Raw genomic sequence first — 16,684 nt, 5'->3', positions numbered from 1 at the left:
AGAACCACAGCTTTATTCAGTCATTTGTTATATGTCCTCTCAGTCACAGCTAATAGTATATCATATTCTTAACAGAGTATGTTGACTCATCTCTACTGAATTTTATTAATGTGGATAGTAAAATCAAAATTTTAAATAGAATTATATTTAATAAGCTTAATAGAAAATTATAAATAAATTTATAATATGAGGTCAAGACTGAAACATTTAGGGTAACCTCTAATTTTTTGGTGTCTTACTAAAATGACTATGTTGCAGGTATAAGAATTGCAAACATTAAGCAGAATATATATATGCTGTTAAAATATAGGCTTACATAAGCCAAGGACTTTGCTTTGACATAATGTTTATTTACATTATGCAATACTGGCATGAATTAAATTCGGTTTCATTTTTCCATTGGCTGAATGTCCACTTAAAACAATGCTGCCTTGGGGAGTGGATGTGGCTTGAGTGGTTGAGCTCCTGCTTCCACATGGGAGGTCCCTGGATCAGTTCCCGTTGCCTCCTGAAAAAACAAACAAGCAAAACAAATGAAAAAAACCAACTCAGGAAACCAATATGCCTCAGTGGTTGAGCACTGGTTTCCCACATATGAGGTTCTAGGTTCAATCCCAGGTCCCCAGTATCTATAAATAAATAAATAAATAAATAAATAAATAAATAAATAAATACATAAATAAAAACAATGCTGTCTCATAAACCTTCTTCCATGAGGGAAATGTTCTGCATCTGTGCAGTCCAATAGTAAGCTCTAGTCACATGTGAGTATGGATGTTGTATTTAAGGAACTGAATTTTTTTTAAAAACACTTATTTTGATTAATTTAAATTCAAATTTAAACAGGCACATGTGGCTAGTACTACTATATTGAGAAACTTAGAAACTTGAACCATTTGAGCTTTTATAAGTATTTTTAAACACAAGCACCTAGAGAAACATATAGAGGAAACCCAAATTATATGTTTAGTAAAAGAGCAAGCATATAATTGCCAAAAATATTGGAAGACTATTATTTGCATTTTATGATTTTTCAAAAAGTGATCCATTAAAATTTCTGGAAACAAGCATCATAGTTACCAAAACCTAGTACTTATATTTTGTTCTTATGTGATAGGACAAAAAAATGTGAAATCTAAAGCAAAACAATAAAATGCAGTATTTTTGTCATAGAAGTACTACCAAAATAATATCAAAACCAAAGCTATATACATCTGTCAATCGCAGAGTTTTACTACTATTGTTTGGCTTTACTTTATGTGCCCTCCCCCACTAAAGTACATTAACTTGGAATTATCTTGTTTATCTTTGTAAAATGATCTCTGAATTTTATATTCAAAAGTCTAATTAGAACCAAACAGTCATGTCAGCTTCACTGAATAAACTCTTAGCACTTCCCACAAGGCAGAGACATTATCTGTGACAATGTCCAATCCTCTTGGTGTCTTAGAGACTGCTTGCAGTTAGTTTGGAGTTTTGTTCATTAATTGCTGCTCTGACTTTTGCACCTCAATTTATTATTCATCAATGATTTTAATTGACTTCCAATAACACAAACAATCCAGCTGACAGAACTAAGAGCTAAATAACAGCTGGGGAAACAAAGAAAAGACAACACGGCAGAATATTGAAAGGAATGGAATGACAGATAAGAAGTCTTTAAGGAAGAGGGAATTCATGTAAGGGAACAATATTTTGGTATGTGTTTCAAATCAGGAGAAGCTCTGTCATCAAAATCTGCATATAATTGTTTGGATGTTCTGGGAAATGGAGGCAATATTGATGATCACAGCATATTGCTCAGTATTTTAAATAATTGACACAATTTTGCTGATTCTTTTTCAGCTCATTGTATGCAGAGACACAGTGATAATGATGGTAATAATGATAACAATAGGATTAGGCAGCCAAAATTTTAGGTATACTTTATCCTTTGGAAAATTTACAACTTTTTTATTTTCCAGCAATCCATACCACAGACTTCAAACCATGATTCCATAACTAATTATTATGACTTTAAAATACACAAAACAGCGAAGTAATTTCCTCAGTTCAAAGAGATATTTGATAACAAATGTAGAATTTTAACTTAGAAAGCTATTACCAATTACAAAAGACGATAACTTTTGATGTTTGAGTTTTAGAAAGATTATATGTAAAAACCAAATTAATGACATATGAAATGAGATTTTTATCTACAAGCATCAGAAAATTCCGTTTGAGTCCATACAGCAAAATTATTAACTTTGATCTTCTTTCCATGGACTAATAACTAGTTTTTCTCACCATTACAATCACCATCCATTAAACAAAATGCAAACATTGATCTTCTTGAGGAACTTTTTGCCAATAAGGGACTATTTTCATCTATGTTTTACTTTTGTCATAGTAAAAAATTTTATGCATGCTCAACTTAAAGTTGCAGGCATTGTAGTATAATAGTTATCACATTATGAATCAAAATTCTCAGGTTTCACATCATGGGTTTTACTACATCATGGCACATTTACTACACATGTGACTTTGGACGATAACTTACCCTAGGGTTCTTCAGTTTTCTTATCTCTAATGAAGTAATCGGTAAAGCTGAGTAAAGTATCTCTAATGAAGTAATGAAATAAATACTAATGTTATTTCATTACTACTGAAATAATAACAGTAGTATTTATTTCATAAGGCCTAGGAAGATTTAGCCACTTTGTATATGTACATTACTTAGAATAGAGCCTAGTAAACAGTAAGAACTATGGTACATGTGTTTCTATTATACTACTACAGGAAGAACAAGGGTTCCAATCTACCTTCTCTTAATTATTAATAAAAATATCTTTTAAAAATAATTACAAGCATTTCTCAGATGCTACCTTTTTATGCTACCCTCCCCCTGAAGTAGCTATGAAAGGGTATAGAAGACAGAAATGTCCTAAGCATTTTACATGCTTTATATAATTTGACTTACCTTAATGCCTTCAATAATACATGATTTACATATAATCCTTTTTTCCCCAAATGTGGATAGTAAGTTTCATAAAATTGAAGTGACTTAAGTAAAAATGTGATTTTATGTCTCCAAATCTGACAATTTCCCTACCATTTCTGGCTACCAGTGGACATGAATCCTCAAGGGACTATCTCCAATTATAAATAAAGCAACTCATCTTAAATAGGTAATGATACCTGCTTGGTCCTTTCTTGTGTCTGATAAAGAGAAGATAAAGGTAAGTGAGATAATTTTTTAAAATTACTTTTAAAATTTAGTTATATAATTCAGTTTGAATGTTTCAATTTATTCAGTGATATACCCTGATATATAACCATGCACTATTTTTAGTACGCAGAAATGAAAATTCAGGTCCATAGCAAAATATGTAATACACCAGATATGTATTACAATATAGGTTTTAGAAAGGTAATACTTAGCATTCTTCAAATCATCTATGTACCTCATTAAAAAACTTACTAATACTTCTGCGCTGAAGATAAATACCATAAATAAAGACAAGGCATATGCTTATATCAGTTTGGTTCAGCTTTTTCAGTCAGACAGTTGATCAGACACTGTTAAGAAGAAAAGAAAACAAAACTTTTCTTTTGAATTGGAAACAGTGTTCTGGACTTATTTTTATTCACCATTATTATTGAATTGATTTTCTAGTAGAGTATTTGCCCTCTGACTAGCTATCCACTGTTGATTTTTTTCTCACATTTTTGTACTTTGCCTATGATTTAGAGCTACAGATCAAGGCTTTAGAACATTGACTTTCTTAACAATGTGAAGCTAACTGGTCTGGCCTCACGAATCACAACCCTCATCAACCAGCTAAAAAGCCTGGCAGGAAACCATTAAACAATAGGTACTCTGCTCTGTTATAAAAAAGAAATGACAGGTGCAGGCTCACTGTTGGGGATTTTTTTTCCAGTCCTTAATCCTGAAAAGACATGTAGAAGTATAGAATTTATGCCTAAAATTAATACTTGTAAACATAAATGTATTCACATTGCAGTATTTGCAAACATTCTGAACTAGTACAGCAACAGAAATGAATAAGTGCATAGGTACATTTTCTGGGAAGAATATTCCTAGGTTAAATAAAGAATCCAATCTCAGAAGTATGTTAATTCACCTTCCTAATTATATTTGTGATTTCAATATACATACGAGACAACATCTTATACCAATTGTCTAAAAATGTTTTTTATTATTTACAAATTATTTTTTACTTTTTAAAACTTTGTATTTTACATGTTATTTTTAAAACTATTTCTATTATTATAGTCTCTTATTATTTTTATTTTGTTACCTTCTTGCATTCATCTTTAGAGAGGTTTTGGATCACAGAGGCTCACAATTTTGGCAGGGGAGGGACATTGGTATGGGGTGTTGGTGAAAGGGGTATGCATGGGAGAAGGTTCATCTGGGACAAGCCTCTAAGGCACATGAATGTGTTCAAGGGTTCATGGAGCATTGCCCCAATAGGTGGAGATCCACACAATAACCAAAAGAATATCCAGTTCCATCCTGGGGAGTTCTGCTACACTCTCTAATAAGACAGCAAGAATCCCTCAAGTACAGGGGTGGTACCTACTGAAGGAGGATGGATCATCACACCAAGCCCTTGATATGGATGATTGTACTTATAAACCTTTTCTTTTGAAATTGAAGCTTAGCCTAGTAATATATGTTGCCTAAGAGTTACCTCCTGAGGGCCTCCTTGTTGCTCAAATGTGGCCTCTCTCTAAGCCAAACTCATCATATAAACACACTACCTACCTCCGGCAAGGGACATGATTCCCAGGGATGAGACTCCCTGGCACCAAGGGATTACTATCAAGCACCAACTAGCAATGCACCTGGAAAAAGACCTTGACCAAAAAAGGGTAAAGGTAAAGACAAATGGGTTCCTTTGGCTAAGAGACTTCAAAGTGAGTTGGGAGGTCATTCCAGAGGTTATGCTTATGCATGTCTCAGCAGGATCTTATTGACTGCTACAGTAAATCTTGCCTCAAATAGCCAAATAGGGGCAGGACTCCTGAGGGCTCTGGAGACATCCAGACCCTATAGGCAGACCAGATAGCTCAGGAGTTTGGTGCCCTGCCAGTGGATCCTTCTTTGAATTTATGCTTCCCAGCGTGACAGAGTGGGACTCAGTTGTGGTTTCCCTACACATGGCTCCTCTGCCTCTTCTATTTGAACTTACAGTGAGTACGGGGTTGATAGGTGTATTTCCAAGAGAGTGTCAGTGTGCGACCTGGGCCCTGAATCTCACAGAGTTGCAATACTTACTCTCCAGTTCCTTGGACTCACCCAGGGCAAATAACAAGGTGATGATTATGGACAATGCCCAGCCCAAGGAACAGAGAGAGTCTGCAAATGCAAGTAAGAGAGTTCCATCCATCTGCCCCCATGGGATCTAAGCCCCCTCCCAATTAGAGGCATAGTGGTCATCACCATCCCCAAATCCTCAAGATTAAGGAACATACAATGGACTAAAGTAGATTATTATTCTGCTATAGACATTATTATTAGCAATGAAAGAACTTTTATCTTTGATGTGCGGGCAGTGCCACTGGAGATTTTGGGGGGAGGGAGAGGGAAAAATAGGTGTAATATGAGGACATTTTGGGGACATTGGAATTGTCCTGCATGATGTTGCAATGATGGATACAAGCCATTATATATTTTGTTATAATGTACTAAATTGCATGAGACACAATGTAAACTACAATGTGAACTATAATCCATTGTTAATGGCAATGCTTCAATATATGTTCATCAATTGTAACAAATGTACCACACTAATGAAGGATGTTGTTAATGCGGGGAGAATGTGGGAGGGGGAAGGAGTGTGGCATATGGGAATCCCCTATTTTTTTTTTTTTGAGATTTATTTTTTATTCATTTCTCTCCCCCTTCTCCCCCCCCAGTTGTCTGCTCTCTGTTTCCATTCGCTGTGTGTTCTTCTGTGACCACTTCTATCCTTATCAGCGGCACCGCTGCTGAGTCTTTTTTTTTGATCATCTTGTTGTGTGAGCTCTCCGTGTGTGCGGTGCCATACTTGGGCAGGCTACACTTTCTTCTGCACTAGGTGGCTTTCCTTACAGGGCACACTCCTTGCATTTGGGGCTCCCCTATGTGGGGGACACGCGTGCAAGGCAGGGCACTCCTTGCATGCATCAGCTCTGCTCATGGGCCAGCTCCACACAGGTCAAGGAGGCCCAGGGTTTGAACCACAGACCTCCCATGTGGTAGGACAATGCCCTATCCACTGGGCCAAGTCTGCTTCCCCCCTATATTTTTTATATAACATTTATGTAATCTAAATTTTCTTCAAAATAATTTTTTTTTTTTAAGTATGGGAAGAGAAGAATGCTCTTCACATTTAACAATTCCCCAAGACTTCCTGCGTTCTATTCTCCATCCTGGGCTTAATCTATGGCCATGTGCTTGGGAGAGGACCAGTGAAGAGAAGGGCAAGGTGTGTATGCAGCACAAACAACTCCTGCCCACCATGCCTGAAACTGTGCCCATTGCTGGCCATTGTTCATTTGGTAAAATAACTTGATCCACAATCTACATGAAGTCATGCTGGGCTTTGCATGAGGCACTCTTTTATGCTAATCTGCTGCCTTCTGACAGAGAAAGAAAATTAGGCTCAATATATTAGCAGTCTTTATGATATATATCCAGATGTCATGTATGTGAATAGTAGAATTAAAAGTTCTCTCTCAGGTTTTGTTTTCATAGTTTTCTTTCGAATACTTCACAGAGTTCCTACTTAAATATAATCTAGGTAAACATTAGTGTCTCATCTTCTGCCAACTGAAATTCAGAGAACTTGTAATGGGAACTGAGGGCCAAATGCTCACTGTGTCTTTGGCACCCCTCTGAGAGGACACAAACGCAGAGCCACTTTTGAAGTCATGTGGGCTCAATGCTCTGATCAGTAACAGGGGAGGTGCTAAATGAGTTGAGGATAGGCCCTAGGATGCTTTTAACAAGAGTGATTATGGTTCAGAAAAGGAAGCATTGCATGCATATCCCTAAAGGAAAGCTGAACAATTAAACAGAATGTTGGCTAAAAAGCATCAAGAAAGCACAGGGCATATCTGATTCATATGATGAGATTGGAAATGGAAACATTTTTTATCATTCAGTAGAAATTTAAAATACCTCTCAAACTCACATATTTTGCAAGACTCAGTCCCCGTAGGCTCATAGGCTGAAGTCCACAGTAAAAAAGCAAGAGTTCACCTGTTAAGCAATTAAATAACAAATATCTTCAATTTCTTATCTATAATATGTTAATATAATTCAGCCTATCCAATATTTTATGGCCTGTTAGTTGTGAAACCCCATTCCTGGGTCAAAATATTATATGTTATATATTTTTAATTGAACATAACAAAAATGTCAACTCAAGCTATATATATAGATATAGATATAGATATAGATATAGATATAGATATAGATATAGATATAGATAGGAATTCTTGCCAGCAAAATAAAACTGCAATCATTGTCCCACATACCTACAGATACAACAGGTTTGACTTTCAGTTTGCAAGGTCCTGGGAACTGCCTGTATGTGTGTGTGTGACTATCTTGTCTCGGTCCTCATAAGTGGATTAATTTTCAGACTGGCTTCACTATGGTAGCAAAATAACTACAGCAAATCTAGGCCTTAAAGGTGCACAAAACATTGTCCACAGGAAGAGAGAGGACCTGTATCCTAGAATTTCTATTAAAAGCCCTGAAGGATTATTCTTTTTAGGTTCATTAAGCCAGGAGTATACTATTTTTGTTTTGTTTGAATTAAGTTACATACTTCACCTGTGGATCAAGGGGTAGTGTACTATAAATAATGCATTTGCAACATTATCCAAAGCTGTTGAGAGGGAAAAGAGGAAAAAGTATTGGATATATGCTCAATTCTTGTTGCAGTTCAATAAACATGGATAGAAAACAAAACATATACTGGATGTATTATCAAAGCAACATTACATTAAAATTCAGATCATGTCATCCAAAGTATTAAGTCCTTTTCACACAAAAAAAATGTTAGAAAAACAGTTACTTATTATAATAAAACTTATTCTGAGGTTTGGAATGCATCCAAGTGGACCACATAAATGTGATTTTTATAAATTATTTTTATGAAATAAAATATATCATTAATGGCATATTTGTTTCCTAGGCCTGTTGTAGCAAATTACCACAACTAGGGTAATTTAGAAGAATGGAAATTTGTTGTTTTATCAAACTGCATCAACAAAGTGCTCAATAAACCATCTCACAGTGCTGAGGCCAGAAATCCAATATGAAGGCAGAACCACACTTCCTTATAGAGGAATAAGAGGAGAATTATTAGTAGCTTCTTCCAGTTTCTTGTGGCAGTAGCATTCCTTGTCTCTGTATCACTCCACTCTCTGCCTTGGTCCCTCTGTCTCAAGTAGCCTTCTCCTTTTGTTTTTATGAAGACACTTGTGAATGTATTTAGGGCCCATCTGCATAACCAAACATAATCGTATCGCAAAATCCTTAATTATATCTGCAAAGAAACTTTTTCCAAAAGAAGTTACAATGACAGGTTCCAGAGAATAGAATATGGACATATCATTTGGTGGCCACCATTCAATCCACTATGGCAAAAGTTTGATTCATGGTTATCCAAGACACTTCTTCTTAGCAATTAGTTAATTTTATGCTGGTTCAGATAAATGATGACTCATACACACAAAAATGGGAAAGATATTAGGTTATATACTCCTATTGTTTGATGCTTTAAAATATTTTTCTCATTATGGGTGCCAATATATGCCAAATTTCTCTCCTTAAATAAATATACAAGCCCGATGCTAGCAGTTCCAATCACATGGTGGAGTGACCCAAATTTTGATTCCTGAAGATTCTGAGCCATTGTAGTCCTGCTTAGATTGGGTTGTTGCAATTTTCCATTGACTTTAATCATAGGACATGGCAGTACTAGGAGATGCCCATGATCTCCTGTATTCCAGGCAAACTCTTCTTTACCTCATTATGTAGATGCAGTCCTATTTCCCCTTGATAGTCAGGATCAATCACCCCAGCCGGTACAGTAGTTTCTGTCTTTGACTGTTGATTCAGAGGTAAGAGGAGCCAAAAGTGGCCAGGTGGCAGTTTTAACGTCCAGCTCAATGGAATCATTGCTGTGTTCCCTGGTGACAACACTCCTTCTTTGGGACTAAAACTTGTAGACCAGCAAAGTTTGAGGTTGCAGGAACAAGAAGTAAAAATTTTCATAGTGGGTCACTAGGGGAAATAGTGATTGGTGTCACTCCCATTTCCACGCCTTGATTCCTGGACCCATGGATGCTGGTTATGGGAAAAACAGAACCATAGGGTGGACACTGATTTAGAGCATACACAGCTACCTGGAGAACATTACCCCAGCCCTGCAAGATATTGCCAATTTATTGGCACCAGACTTGAGTCTTCAAAAGGCCATTCCACAGTTCTATCAATCCAGCTCTTTCTGGGTAATGTGGAACATGGTAAGAGCAGTGAATTCCATGGGCATGTGCCCATTCCTGCACATCATTTGCTATGAAATGGGTTCCTTGATTGGAAGCAATGTTGTGTGGAATACCATGGTGGTAGAGAAGACATTCAGTAAGTCCATGGAAGATAGGTTTGAAAGAAGCATTGTATGCAGGAAATGCAAACACATCCAGAGTATGTGTCTATTCCAGTTAAAACAAATCACTGCCCCTTCCATGGTGGAAGTGGCCTAATATAGTCAACCTGCCATGAGGTAGCAGGCTGGTCACCTCGAGGAATGGTGACATATCAGAGACTAATTGTGGGTCTCTGCTTCTGGCAGATTGGGCACTCATCAGTGGCTGTAGCCAAGTCAGCCTTAGTGAGGTGATGTCCATATTGCTGAGCCTATGCAAAATCTCCATCCCTACCTCCATGGCCACTTTGTTTATGAGCCCATTGGGCAATAAGAGGAGTGACTTGGGAAAGAGGCTGAGCATTAGCCACAGAGCAGGTTTTCTTGTCCACTTGATTATTAAAATCTTCCTCAGCTCAAGTCACCCTCTGGTGAGCATTCACATGGAACACAAATGTTTTCATGTTTGCCCACTCAAAAAGGTCTATCCATATACCTCTTGCCCAGACCTCTTTGTCACAGTTTTCTAAACATGTTCCTTCCAATTTCCTGACCATCCAGCCAAACCACTGCCAACAGCACATGAATCAGTGTAAAATGCACCTCTGGCCATTTCTTTTTCCAAGCAAAATGAACAACCAGGTGCACTGCTTGAAATTCTGCCCACTGGGAGGATTTGCTCTTACCACTGTCCTTCAGGGATGTCCCAGAAAGGGGGTGCTGTGCTGTAGCTGTCCACTTTCAGGTGGTACCTGCATATCATGTAGAACCATCTATAAACAAGGCCTGAGTGTTCTCTTCCTCAGTCAACTGATTATAAGGGACTCCCCAGGAGGCCAAAGCTGTGGGCTGGGAAAGAGAAGGTAACATGGCAGGGGTGGTGAACATGGGCATTTGGGCTACTTCCTCATATAACTAACATGTGCTTTCAGGACCTGCTTGAGCCTTATCTCATATATATCACTTCCACTTTATTATGGGGAGCTGCTGTGCATGCCCAAATTTATGGTTTGGTGCGTCAAACAATACCCAGCTCATGTTAGGCAAATCAAGCCTTATGGTAACTTGATTGTCAATGGTTAAATGTTCAGTCTCTCCTAAGGCCCAATAGCAGATGAAAAGCTGTTTCTCAAAAAACTACTCAGTTATCTGCAGAGGATGGCAGGGTTTTGCTCCAAAATCCTAAAGGTCTGCATTGTGATTCTCCTATAGGGGCCTGTCAAAGGCTCCAGATGGCATCTCTATTTGCCACGGAAACTTCCAGCACCATTGGATCTGCTGGATCATATGGCCCAAGTGGTAGTGTGGCTTGAACAGGAGTCTGGACCTGACACAGAACCTCTTCTTGTTCCAGTCTCCAATCAAAACTAGTAGCTTTTCTGGTCACCTGGTAAGTGGGTCAGAGTAACACACCCAAATGAGGAATGTGTTATCTCCAAAATCCAAAGAGACCAACTAGCGTTGTCCCCTTTTGTCATAGGAGGGGCCAGATGCAACATCTTATCTTCATTTTAGAAGGGATATCTCAACATGCCCCACAACCACTGGACACCTAGAAATTTCACTGAGATGGAAGGACCTTGTATTTCAGTTGGATTTATCTCCCATCCTCTCTCATGCAAATGTCTTACTAATAAGTCTAGAGTCTTTGTTACTTCATGCTCACTAGGTCCTATCAACATGATATCATCAATATAATGGATCATTGTGATGTCTTTTGGGAGGAAGAGATGATCAAGATCCCTGCAGACAATACTATGACATAGGGCTGGTAAATTGATATACCCCTGAGGCAGGACAGTGAAGGTATACTGCTGTCCTTGCCAACAGAAAGCAAACTGTTTTGGGTGGTCCTTACTAATAGGAATTGAGAAAAAAATCATTTGCCAAATGAACAGGTGTATGTCAGATACCAGGGGACAGGATGATTTGCTCAAACAATGATATCACATCTGGAACAGCAGCTGCAGTTGGAGTCACCACCTGTATAAGTTTACAATAATCTTCTGTCATCCTCCAAGGTCCATCTGTTTTCTGTACAGGCCAAATAGGAGAGTTGAATGGGGATGGGATGGGAATCACCACCCTTGCATCCTTCAAATCCTTGATGGTGGCAATAATTTCTGCAGTCCTTTCAGGAATCCAGGGCTGCTTTTTTGTTTACTATTTTGCTAGGTAGGGGCAGTTCTAGTGGCTTCCATTTGTCCTTTCCATAATAGCCCTCACTCCACAAGTCAGGGATCCAATGTGGGGATTCTGCCAATTACTGAGTATGTCTATTTGAGTTATGCAACTTGGAACTGGGGAAATAACCACAGAATGGGTGTAGGGACACACTGGACCAATTGTGAGTTGGGCCTGAGCTAAAACTCCATTAATCACCTGACTTCCATAAGCCCCTGCTCTGACTGGTGGACCACAATGACGATTTTGGTTTCCTGGAATTAATGTCTCTTCTGAGTCAGTGTCTAATACTCCCCCAAATATCTGATCATTTCCTTTTCTCCAATGCACAGTTACTCTGGTAAAAGGCCATAGCTTTCCTTGGGGAAAGGTGCGAGAGGAAGATTAACACTGTAAATTTTGGGCAGTTTAATAGGATCCTTCCCCAAGGAGACCTGGCCTTCTCCTCATTCAAGGGGCTCTATGTCTGTAAACCATCTCAAGTCTGGGAATTGATTAAGGGGCCATGATTCTCTGCATTTATACTTTGAGTTAGGATTTGTTCACTCGACCTAGAACTCTTCCATTTATACAGATCCAATAGAAATTTAGTAGACTGTCTATTTCACTGCTAGGTACTCCATGATGTATTAGCCAACACCATAACTCTATGCAACTCAGACTATTCCTAGTGCTTTTTTTAATCTGCCTTTCATTGCAGTAGCCATGCCCACCTTGACCTTGGTGATTAACTTCCAATACTTGACTTTTACCTGACTAACATCTGATCATCCTCATAATGTTTAAGGATTCTAATTCTATCATTGTCTTCCCTACAGTAATATCTGGACTACAGAGAAGAGCAACCATGGAGCTCTTCAGGGAAGATGGAGCTAGTCTTACAAATTTATTCTCACAGTACTGGTTAAAGGTGTGTCCTCTGGACATTCCTGGGGTGGGTGGGAAGCTCCCAAATGGTAAATCCATTCTAACATTCCAATCTCCCTAAGCCTTTGAATTCCTTCTTCTACTATATACCAGGGCAAATCGGGCGTCTCAACCTCAGGCATGCTAGGCCATTTTTTGGTCCATGTTTCAGTCAGACACCCAAAGAAACTATTTTAGCTCTTTCTAACCCCTCAAGCTACAGTGTTGAATCCAGAATTTCTACTTAGTGGGCCCATATCAGTACATTTAGCCTGATCCAACTTTATATTCCTTCTATCATTATCCCACAAGCTTAGTATCCATTTCCATACATATTCTTCTGATTTCTATCTATATAAGTTGGAAAATGCATGCAGTTCTTTCTGAGTATATCTTACTTCCTCATGGGTCACATTTTCTATTTCATCTTTGGGGGCTTGTTGTGATTTTAGTCTAGTAATAGGTCTCGAAGACAAGCTAAGTGGTGGGGGTGGGAAAGGAGAAGGATTAGAAATGCCTTGCAAGCTACTGAGCTCAGGGCATTCCCTTACATTTTCTTCTGGTGAAACAGAATTTAATTTCTTCAGGCAGGGGTTGGAAGGCAGTTTTCTTGGGGCAGACTGGAGGCTCTGCAGTGCTTACTGGAGTTTGGCTGGTATGTGCCTCAGGGCTGGGAGGAGGTCCAGACTCCCTGGGCAGGCTGGAGGCTGGGCAGGGCAGGCTTCATTTTGGCTGGTACCCACCTCAGGGTTGGAAGTTGTTTCAGACTCCTTGGGGCAGGCTGGGGGCTGGATCATACAAGGTTGAGAAGGTGAGGTCTCCACAGGACAGGCCATAGCAGGTTTATCTGGTAAAGTCTCAACAGAATTCAAGGTTCCAATGTCTCCATCAATATTATCATCATCCCATATATCTCCATTCCAATTCTCTGAATTCCACTCTTTTCTAATCAATGCCTTCCCTTTAACTGCAGAAACCCTGCAGGGTTGAGATTTTAATTTCCTTTGTAACTCCACTACTCATACAATGAGAGCCTCAGTTTGGTTCACAGATACTTTGAGCCTATGGCTACAGGAGACAAGATTTTCTTTCAGAGCACACATAGAAACTTTCACATCAATCATGCTGGGTTTACATTTCAAGTTTGAAGCCTTCAGCTCATCTCTTACTTTTGTAACAGTATCCAGAGTATCTAGGAGAAGTCAGTCCACGTCATTAAAGTGTTTGACTCCGCAAAACACTGCTAAGGTGTTGAAAACACTCTCATCCAGATCCTTGCTTCTTATAAGCATGTAAGTAGTGGAATCCACTAATACTATTTTGTGTATCTCAATTGCCAACTCGTTCCATGGACTATTAGTAGCCTTTTCATTATTAGAAAGGGAATCATCAGTACGTTGAGTCCAATCAGAGTGGAGAGCCAACTGTAAGCTTCCAGAACCACCTCACACACCCCATGTCTAAGACTCTGTTCTTCAAGAATCACTCCTGGTACCCAGTTGGATTAGTCAGCCAAAGGGGTGCTAATGCAAAATACCAGAAGAGTGATCAATTTTTTTAAGGTATTTATTTGGGGTAGGAGCTTACAGTTACCGGGCCATAAAGCATAATTTACTTCCCTCACCAAAGCCTATTTCCATGTATTGGCACAAGATGGCTGCCAAAGTCTGTGAGGGTTCAGGCTTCCTGCGTTCCTCTGGGCTCATGTCCTCTGTTTTCTCCACAAGGTCAGCTGTAGAATATCAGGTGAATGTCTCTTCTCTTTCGCTGGGGTTTCTGCTGTGTCTAAGGAGCCATCTCTATCCCTCTGTGTTCCTCTTTGGGCTCAGGTCCTCTTTTCCCCAGAGCTTGCTTCTCTTTCCTCTGTATGCTTACTCCCTGGGGCTCCATCTTAAGACTTCAGCATCAAGCTCCAACATAAAAAATCCTACACTCTGTTCTTTGCCATGCCTTTTATCTGTGAGTCCCCACTCACCAATGCCCTAATGATGTGGCCCAATCAAAGCCCCAATCATAACTCAATCATATCTAGGTACAGACCAGATTACAAACATAAACCAATATCTATTTTTAGAATTCATAACCATACCAAATGGCTGCATTCCACCCTCTGAATTCTAAAGAGACATCAAAATATTTGAAAGAAACTTAAATCAGTAACAATGCAAGTACTAAATCATATCACTATCAATTTAAAGAAATACAGTTTGTCTTGGGGTAAAGTCCTGTCTGCTATAGACCTTTGAAACTTACAAAACAATTTATCTCTTTCCAAAACGCAAATGGACAAAGGATAAACATTTTCATTACAGTAAGGAGAAATTGGGAAGGAAACATGAGTCAAGGGTCCTATACAGTTCAGTAAATCTGCAGGGCATCCTCCATTCGATTTCAGTCTGAGAGTCATTCTTAAAATGATGCTTTCCTCTCCTTGGTGCCTTATGGGAACCCACCCTTTCCACATGCTTGTCCAATGGCCATTTTCTTGGTTCCATCCTCATCAAGTATCTGGGTGTCTACCAAGTTCCAGACCTCACTCTCCAAGAGTGTTGGGTGATTGCCAAACCTTACCCAATCTTTGGGTTGTCTTACCCCACCTAGTACAGTGATGTGAAGACAACATTCCCCATAACCTTTGGCAAATAGGCTCAACCGACTCAGAGCAATGAGTTGACCACCTGGCCTTCACTAACCTTTGGCATGCAGGCTCAACCCTCTCAGAGCAACAAGTTGCCATCTGGCCTTCCCTAATCCATGGAGCCCTCTCAGACCATGGTATGCTGACCTTAACCACCATAATCTTTGGGGAATGTGCTCCACCTTCTCTGTACCCTGAGGTGGCAAAATTCTCCCAGAACATCAGGTGGGAACATTCACCCTCTTCAACTGCTGGGGCAAACTCATCTTCTCTGTACACATGGGTGGGGTTCCTCTCTTGACCCAAGGTAATGTCCTAATTCCAGATCTCAGCTTCCACGGTTTTCCTCTTAAAGCTGTTTCTCCTTCAATCTCTCCTTTCCATGTCCCTTTTAGTCTGTGCTGAAAGTGGTTTTGTTCATACAGTTCTCTCAAAAACCTTGTTGATTCAGCATGCAAGAAGCAGGGGTCCAAGCCATCAGACAGTAAGACCTTCCACAAGTCTTTCTGAGATAACTGCATCTTCAATCCTGATTTACAAATTCCAATTTTAATTAAGTCCTCCAATGAGGCACTTTCATCTGGGAGCTTGATTTCCAGAGGCTTGGAATTTCCAGAATTAGTTTCTGTTTTCTTTATGCCTAACAGTTCAGTCCTGAGCATATCTCTCTCATCTAGCTGTTTGCTATAAGCTTCAAGCTGAAGCCAGGTCACATTCTCTGGGTTTCCTTTGGAAATTTTTTCAGCTAAATGCCCAGGCTTGCCATTTTCAAATTCTTCCTTTCATAAAAAACCAGGAGTTAATCTTACTAAATTCTCTGCAACTTTATAATATGGACCGCCCTTCCTCCAGATTCCAATAATAGTTTCATCATTTATTTCTAAGACATCATAAAAAGTCTCTTTAGCATCCATATTACAATTATCAGTCTCTTCAAAGCGCTGTAGGTCTTCCAAGCATCTCACAATTCCTCCAAAAAAAATACCCCTTACCCCTTTATAAAACCTTTTCAGCACTTCAGTAATTGCAAAAGCACTTCCCCACTTCTTGGTACCAAATTCTGTATTAGTCAGGGTTCTCTAGGGAGACAGAATCAACAAGAGATATCTGTCAAAAGTATGTGATTTTATTAGTCTCTCACACAGCTGTGGGAATGCCCAAGTCCAGGTTCTGCAGGCAGGTTGCAAGCAGGGGCTCCAATGAAAGTCCAGTTAAAGTTCTTGACCAGTTCTGGGAGACGTTGGCTGTCCAAAGACAAGCTGGGAAATTATCCCTAAATGCTGAAATCACTTCTGATTTTAAG

The 16,684-nt window shown here is 39.2% G+C and overlaps 1 long non-coding RNA gene across 1 annotated transcript in view; it reads right to left on the bottom strand.

The window, feature by feature from the left end:
• Positions 1-339: 339 nt before the first annotated feature.
• The window catches only part of LOC131276271 (uncharacterized), a 79,540-nt gene continuing 63,195 nt past the window's right edge, over positions 340-16,684 (bottom strand). Inside the window, exon 3 of the long non-coding RNA XR_009183820.2 lies at positions 340-508. This is a non-coding gene — a long non-coding RNA (uncharacterized lncRNA). The remainder of the gene's footprint in view (positions 509-16,684) is intronic.

This window comes from Dasypus novemcinctus, chromosome 1 (assembly GCF_030445035.2).
Source record: "Dasypus novemcinctus isolate mDasNov1 chromosome 1, mDasNov1.1.hap2, whole genome shotgun sequence".
Classification (NCBI taxonomy): domain Eukaryota; kingdom Metazoa; phylum Chordata; class Mammalia; order Cingulata; family Dasypodidae; genus Dasypus; species Dasypus novemcinctus.
Note: the sequence above shows the minus strand (reverse complement) of the source record. Positions and strands in the feature narration are given on the sequence as shown.